Genomic DNA, 7,992 nt, shown 5'->3' on the forward strand with positions numbered 1-7,992 from the left:
TTGTTACGGCTTAATGCGTGAACATAGTCCAAAGCTGGTCATTGTCATCAAGGTGTTCACGCTTTATGTCACTTAAATATAACTTGCACATTCAACGTTTTATATACTGAATATTTTAAAACTATTTTTATGCCATACAAAAACTAGTTACAAACTATACCAAAATACTAAACACCTTGAGCTCTCATTAGTTAATGCGATGGGACTTATATTTCTGCTGAGCCACGTCCCATGCTTACACAATTGTTATGCTATGGAGCATGGTAATATTACAATGATATACCATAAAGGTATTTGAGAAGTGTACGCTCAAGAATATAAAATAATGCGCAATAAATGAGAGATGAAGCTAATTACCTTTTGTAATGATCAGATTCGGGACTGGAGCTTCTGTGGCGCTGATTGAAACAATAAGAAAACACCAGTCATTCACAAATACCTATAGAAACCTAATTCTTTGAGCACAGATATCAATTTTGTACTCACACTGAGGCGCCATCTTCATCAGTCATAAAAAGAAATAAAATGACAATGTCATTAGTTCAAATTCGGCACAGTGTAGCACACTACATTTATCATCTCGACTAGTGAATAATTCTTTAGGCACTGTTTATACTACTGTAGCTGGGCATTCACATTAATATGTAGGGCAGGTAAGCTATTCATTTTTTGTCCTTTTTCCTTTTTTGCGTATGTACCCACATGTATATAAGCAGATGAAACGACTGCAGCAATAAAGCTATATCTCCTCGCGCTGCAAGTTTACTGTCATGAATTTCGAACAAGCCCAAGCCCCCAGCCTTCTCAACTTGAGCGCCAGTTGAAACAAAAATGAGGTAACGTGCACGATGCCAAGGACTGGGAAAATAGGGTTACGTAAGAGGGTTATGAGGACCCCTTTGGGCACAGCTTCTAATTGTACATGCAATATATCTTGTAGGGAAGACTGATATATTTCTGCAAAAGCTTATAAATGTGCTTCCTTAATTTTACCTTTGTAAGTTGTCGCCTTGCTAAGGCTTGAGTTCGTGTTCAATTACTGGCCACTACAGCCGAATTGTATTGACGGCGAAATATATTATTAAATGAAGATGGTTATCAAAAATTGGGGGACGCTTAAGCTTCGCCTTTAAGAGTTGAACGCGATAGCGATATCCTGCCCCTAGTGCGCACTTCGAACACTACGAGAGTTTAACAGATTGCGCACACTAAGGTGTGTGCCTTATGTAATGGGTAGCATGCTTTAAACCAGGAGCAATTAGGCGCGAGAAATTTTTCGAAATTGCGATGCACCCACTACGTGGTCTTAAGGGAATACGCGCAGTAATGTGTGCGTCTTTTGTAATGGGTGGCTGTCTTTGAACCACCAAGTCGTTATGATATTGACATGGTGTGACGCCCGATGACAATGTACGCTTGTGCCACGCAATATTGCTGCGATATATACATCTCGTACTGTGACACCTGCTTACAGGACGCGTATTTTTGGTAAGCATGAAAGTTACTTTCAGTGCAACATCAAGCAGAGGCGTGGCTGTGTGGTAGAACACCTGCTTGCCACGCGGACGGCCCGGGTTCGATTCTCACTCGGACCCAACACTTTTATTTTATTGCAGGTTTTTTGATTTTTCGGTCACGGACAAGATGATGATTTTTCGCTCACAACCAAAGGTGCCGACGCCGACGGCGGAATTTCTGCGATACGAGCTCTTTAACGCTATCGCGTTAAAACATAATTTGGAAATAAAAGTAAACATGCTTGATCCCTCCGTTATAGAAATCGGTATAACACGCAAGTAAAATGCGTCTTCACAGAAGTAGTTGAATGTTTACTGTACATTGATACAAAATAGCTTGCACAATGTCTGCAGGTGCCTGGCATGTATAGCACCGTTTAATGTGGATGCATCGACGTTGACGCTTGGTGGCACATATCCATTCCGATTACTAACGTCACCGATCAATAATTAAACAAACCTTTGTAGTAGCTGTAGTAGTTAACGGTGAGAGAGTAATCAGAAGACGCGGTGTTACAACCAGAAGAGTATTGCTGGATGGACGTGAACGTGGGCGAAAGTCGCCATCCCGCAGCATATTAAAGAGTTATGGAACACCGCAGCGGGACTAGAGGGACACGCAACGCGCTCCGTGTCTACCCCCTATCCCAGCCTCAATCTTTCTCGGGGCGAGCGTAAGCGGGGAAAGCATTGTTACAGCCAGGCGAGGTAGGCGCGCTTCGAAGGGCTGTTTTAATACGGATATATGCTATGAGCAAAGTCCTGGCCTGGGCTAAGGTCGCCACCTCGCGATGTGTTAAGGCGTTGATGAAATTGCGCTTCTATTGGAAACACGCCAAACGGGACGGTCGCGTAGCAACGACGCATTGCAAGAGCTAATTTCAGAGGCCACGACCATAATGCCGAATTATTCGAGCAGATTTCTAGGGGTGTGCGAATATTCGAGTTTCGAATTCGAGTCGAATAATACTTAATCGAATAATTAGATTCGACTTTCGAATAGCTAGTATTCGAAGTTTCGAATAAATCGACAGGACGAATATGTAAAACGCAACACAGGCCAATGGTGCAACCCGGTTAGGTTGGGCTGGCTAAAACTAACGCTAACGTCGTTACACTAGGCCTTTCGTTAAAACTGTTACCGATATTTTGGTTCATAAGCGAGTGCATCTTTACTGTAAAATAGATTTTGCCATTTCCGCATGTATAGGCTCCAGCAAAAGAAGGCCAGGGAACCGTCTGGGAGACTGTCCAACTGCTAGCGCCAAAAAATGACCAGCACAATGAGATCAGACGTCAAGAGGTTTAAAAACGTCAAGAGGTTTAAAAACACTTCAATGAGCCTCTGCTGTCAAGAAAGAATGATCCTTCGAAACACTGGAAAGAGCATGGAGCTGCACTTTATCCAGTAATCACCAAAATTGCTTTGCGATACCTTCCCATCCCGCTACTGAGGTCCCCAGTGAGCGTGTGTTTTCAACTGCAGGAAACACCGTAACATCACCGCGAGAGAGCCTCAATCCAGGTCATGTGGAACAGCTTGTGTTTCCCCATAACAATATGCAGCCTTTCGGTTGCTGTGACTCACTGCGTTAGTAAAGTTTTTCCCTTTTTTGCCTAAGTACCGACAACTGCCTCTTCTCTGGGCCTTCTCTCACGCGCAGCCGGCGTCTGCCGCCATGTGCTTCCTTACTTCGAAGATTTACAAAGCCACGTACGTTTAAGTACATTACCCCACGCACATTTGAATGGACCATGTGCGAACGCGACACGCTTTTCTCCTCCTGCTAATCCCCCATTATTAGTGAGCGGGGGAGGCGTTTCCCCAGGCGCTCGAAAAGCGCGAGTAAGAACATGGCTACCTATAACGTGCATTAGCCAACGAGATTCGTCGGTGGCGCTTCAATGGTTGACGGTACTCAGCAAGGAATGGAAAATAAATCTAGGGATTTCTGCGTTAGGTGCTCGAGGACATGAGCAGATTTTATTTTTTTTTCAGTTTTCAATGGACTTCTTTTTATGCGAAGTTCGATTCGATATTCGATATTTTTGGCCACTATTCGGCACTGTTCGATTCGAATTCGATTCGAGATGAAATTTCACTATTCGCCCACCTTTACTTACTTCACTTTATCGCTCCCAGACGGCGACACCATCCCGCCGACCAAGAGCACTGTGAGAGGAATGTGTGAGATAGAAGGTGCGCATTTGTAAAGACCACGGCGCAGTGGATAGCGTGCCCGACATCTGGTGTCGCTGACAGAGAGGCCGTGGGCTAGACTTCCGTTGATAGAACTTTTTTCTTCAAGTTCTTCTTTGCCATCTGATCGCATGCACTTTTTCGGCATTATTTCCGTGACGGAAGTACGTCACTGAAGTCTTAATTGGCACCGGCATGAAGCATTGTCGTGTAAGAAATAAAATAAAAGTCAACCGTAACCTTAGGTGCACCTTAAAAACCTCCGGCGCTGAAAATTAAGGAGGAGCTCCTCATTAAGGCGTGCCTCGTAATCGCTACGTAGTTTTTGCAAGAGAAACCCCGCGTATTACAGCGAAACTGTGTTAGTACACCCGATGCCGTCGTAATGGCAGTTGCAAGCCTCATGCACGTTACGTGACCAGAGGGGAAGTAAATAAGAATGAATAAAACGAAATAAGTTTCCATCGTGAGGCATGGTTTTAATGTTTAAACCCGGCCCTTCACGGTCGGAGAAAAGTGTCATAATCACAGGGATATATATCCACATAAAGTTACGGGAAGCATATGAATGCGTTATACCGACGGTTCTAACAAAACTGAAAGGCAGAACCCTTGGTGTGGGCACTTTATTTGAATGTTTTCTCAAAATTAATAAAAAGGCATAAAGCTAGTGGTACTTTCACAGCAAAATACCAGGAAGGCGATTCGCGCTTTAATGGCGACTTGGCTTAATTGTCATAAACCAAGGTATATATCACCTGGGTGCTTAAGAGGCTCATATAGATAGCAGGATACCTGGTGCACATGCTACAAATAACGGGACGCTTTCGGGGAAGCTCCGTTGCCTCAGACCGTAGGTCACGTGGTCTCGCTGTGGCCAACGAGGTGTAATCGCGCACATTTCATATCAAGCGGGGAATTTAAGATGCCACGATAGCTCGCTAGAAACCACGTGACGTGAAGCGTTTGCTGAAACTCCATTGCCTGAGCTGACAGCTCACGTGATCTCGTTTTGACAAATCAAGTTAAGCGCGTGTACTTGAAACCTAACGGAAGATTTACGACACACGTTATCTCGCTAGCCGATAACGTACACTGGCGCTCTTCTAGCTTCGCTGTCCGACGGTTTTCTCTGGATGAAACTGGCTCTCTTTTTATTCCTACAAATAACATTATTATTATTATTATTATTATTATTATTATTATTATTATTATTATTATTATTATTATTATTATTATTATTATTATTATTATTATTATTATTATTAAGCGTTCTTTAGTTACATATATTTAGACATTGTGGGGCTTGAGGCTTCTTCGGTACTTGTTAGTAATTCTTATCTAATCTAGTCAACTCACTCTTATTGAAAATGCAGCCTACTCATTTAGTAACGCTGGACTAGACTGCCTTTTTCAAAGAAAACATCGCTATGTTTTTCGGGGAAAAATGTGACAATATCGCAACTCCTCCGCCTATTTCGTACCTAATGTTTTAATGTGAACGCTGTATTATCTTATGTGCGGGGGATCGAATCCCGGCCGCGGCGGCTGCATTTTCGATGGAGGCGAAAATGTTTGAGGCCCGTGTACTTAGATTTAAGTGCACGTTAAAGAACCCCAGGTGGTCGAAATTTCCGGAGCCCTCCACTACGGCGCCTCTCATAATCATATCGTGGTTTTGGGACGTTAAACCACAGATATTATTATTATTATCTGATGTGGACGTGGCATTACTTAAAGTTGGAATACCTGCCAGAAGAACCAAATTGTAACAACTTACAGGCCACCGCGGCTAGCGAAAGCAAGGCGATCCACATGCAGGACTTCATGGCTGGTTTTGACTGCATATAAAGTGCAACGAATAGGTCAGATACATGTTTAGTTGAAAAAAATACACAAGCACAGTTCTCACGTGCGCATACGCCGGTGTGAAGAAATTTTTGATGGACAAATTTATTATTGCGAGTGCGTAGGGCAATTTAGAATGTCAGTATTTTCTATTGTTGTACATAAATCACAATGTCTCCATTCAAAAATGTTAACTTCCTTAACGATTTTTCTTGAAAAGCGAGATCGCATGCAGCCTGCGCAAATTTACAGACAACGCGACTGCGAATTTTAGTGTATATAATAAATGTTACTTTACAATCCAGAAAGGTAGAGGTTGTCTGAGTACATGTTTTAGCTGGAACATTAGCTATAAAATTGAGGTTCCTGTTCACACAATTATCAGTAGATCTTTAAGGAAATCGGTGTACCTGTGATTTAGGGTACAAGCGTGATTACGCGGAGTGCTTTTTCCATTAGTAAACAACGAGATTTCGGAAAAGAAAATGTTGAGAAATAATAGAAGTATCATGGAGGTTCTATTCTTCTCTGCAACACATCGATAGGTAGTCACCGAGAAAGAATACGACTCACCGGAATAATGGCGCAATGGTCGGTGAACTGATGACTGTGCTGTCTGCTTGAATCTACTTATACTTTCTCCGGAAAGGCGGGTTGCAACGAAGCACAATGTCGCATGTTGGGTTTTCCTTATCTGGTGCGACAGTAAACAACACGTTTATCTGAGCCACTATCCTACTACGAGTCAGTGGAGCAACTTGCGGAAATTTCAGGCACACGATGTAAACAAAACGGCTCAGGTGAAAGGTTGATCCATTGTTACGGACCTGGGTGCACATTCACGTGCAGGTGAAATTATTTGCAAGCTAATGATAACGGGGATCTCCAGGTTGCAACCAGAGATAAGCGTAAGTGGCAACCGTCCTCTTCACGTGCTGACGGCATCGTTCGATTAATTTGATTGCAGATGTTTTTGTTTTTGCATGGTTTTACTTTTTCAACGTTTGACAGGAAATGACGGCTTACTTTTTGTCGTAAACTTTTTGTGCGCGGTGTTATTTCCGAACGTGTGGCCAGCAGCCGGCCATATAATTCAAATTAGTAACTGAATTCTTTCCTGTTAGGTCCATTGCTTCCAGCAAAAAAGAAACAAAAAACAAGAGAATATTGGTACTCAAAGTAAAAAAGTCTTAACACAGGGTCCAACACAGTTTTATACAGCTTCTACACAAAAAATATATTGATGAGGCAAAATCATGTAATATCAATAATAACCAAAGCAAAGCATTAACTAGGCACAATACAGAAGAAAACACTAAATTGTGCTTGTCACACTGGCAAAATATCATGTGACGATGCAAAATATTTTAATGAACAGCACGGCAAACCACCATTCTGAAGTCGCTCAAAATCAGCCAGTTTATTATAGCGCGAGTATGGCTCATCAATACAGGAAAATCGCGTAGCCAAATATCAGTACTGTTAGATGCAATGACACTAAAGGAAACGAAAGAAAGCAGCTTAAAATGCAAGATCGCGGTAACCTATTGTTATATATAACTGGCTACGCGCTTGTATAAGGATTATGCCACATATGATATGATCTATTTTCTCACTAGGGTAATGAACGGAATGTGAATAGGTAGGTCAATATATCTGCATACATATTCGAACAAAAGGTCTCTTTTTTAGTTTGTTTATATCCAGAATTTGCTAAACCCTTGCTCGCAGATGTCTGAATCATATCTTAAAGATACAAGCTTCAATATTTTATAAACGCTGAGTAAACAAGCACAGAAGGAACATCGACGATAAGGTGCTCCAGTACGCGTATTTTAGTAGCGTACGGGAGCTCGAAATGTGACCTTCGCCGGCGACAGCCAGCAAAAGAAATGGAGGTCCAAACGTTCACGTACATGTTCACAGATGACGTCACAATGACGTCACTGATCACAAAATGAGGTCAACATGACGCCACCTCAAGTGACAGCACATGATGACGTCATCCTATGACATTGTTGCTTGGTCAAGAGTGGGCCGATGTCCGAGGAAGTGCAACGCCATGACAGGTGCTAAAAGTTTTAGGAAAGGGGGGAGGGGGGGTGGTATCAAGGCAGCCTACTGCGATGAGAAGAAATATTTTGCAGAATATGACTAACGCGTTCGAGTTCTCTATTATTTTGTTTTCTTTTTGTTACTCAGGTATAGGTATTATATTTTTTATTCCCTTTTTATTTTTGTCTTCAGCGGCGCAAACTGCAGTTACATACAATTTTTTTATTTTTATCTTTATTTTCCTTCAGTACATTTATAGCCTTCGTTGTTTATTCTTTATTTCTTGTTATTTTCAGTTTCGGCGGCGAAGCCTTCAGAGCAATCAACCCGGCATCAAAAAAAGAAGAAGAGTATCGCGTGGCTCGAGCCGCC

The 7,992-nt window shown here is 42.3% G+C and overlaps 1 long non-coding RNA gene across 1 annotated transcript; it reads right to left on the minus strand.

Moving 5' to 3' along the window:
* Window positions 1-357: 357 nt before the first annotated feature.
* Window positions 358-6,213, minus strand: LOC119385024 (uncharacterized). Its single transcript, XR_007415600.1, has 3 exons — window positions 6,139-6,213; window positions 5,498-5,558; window positions 358-398 (listed from the first exon to the last, which is right to left on the minus strand). It is a non-coding gene; the product is annotated as an uncharacterized LOC119385024 (long non-coding RNA).
* Between the last annotated feature and the right edge of the window lie 1,779 nt (window positions 6,214-7,992).

The sequence above is a fragment of the Rhipicephalus sanguineus genome, chromosome 3, assembly GCF_013339695.2.
Source record: "Rhipicephalus sanguineus isolate Rsan-2018 chromosome 3, BIME_Rsan_1.4, whole genome shotgun sequence".
NCBI classification, from domain to species: domain Eukaryota; kingdom Metazoa; phylum Arthropoda; class Arachnida; order Ixodida; family Ixodidae; genus Rhipicephalus; species Rhipicephalus sanguineus.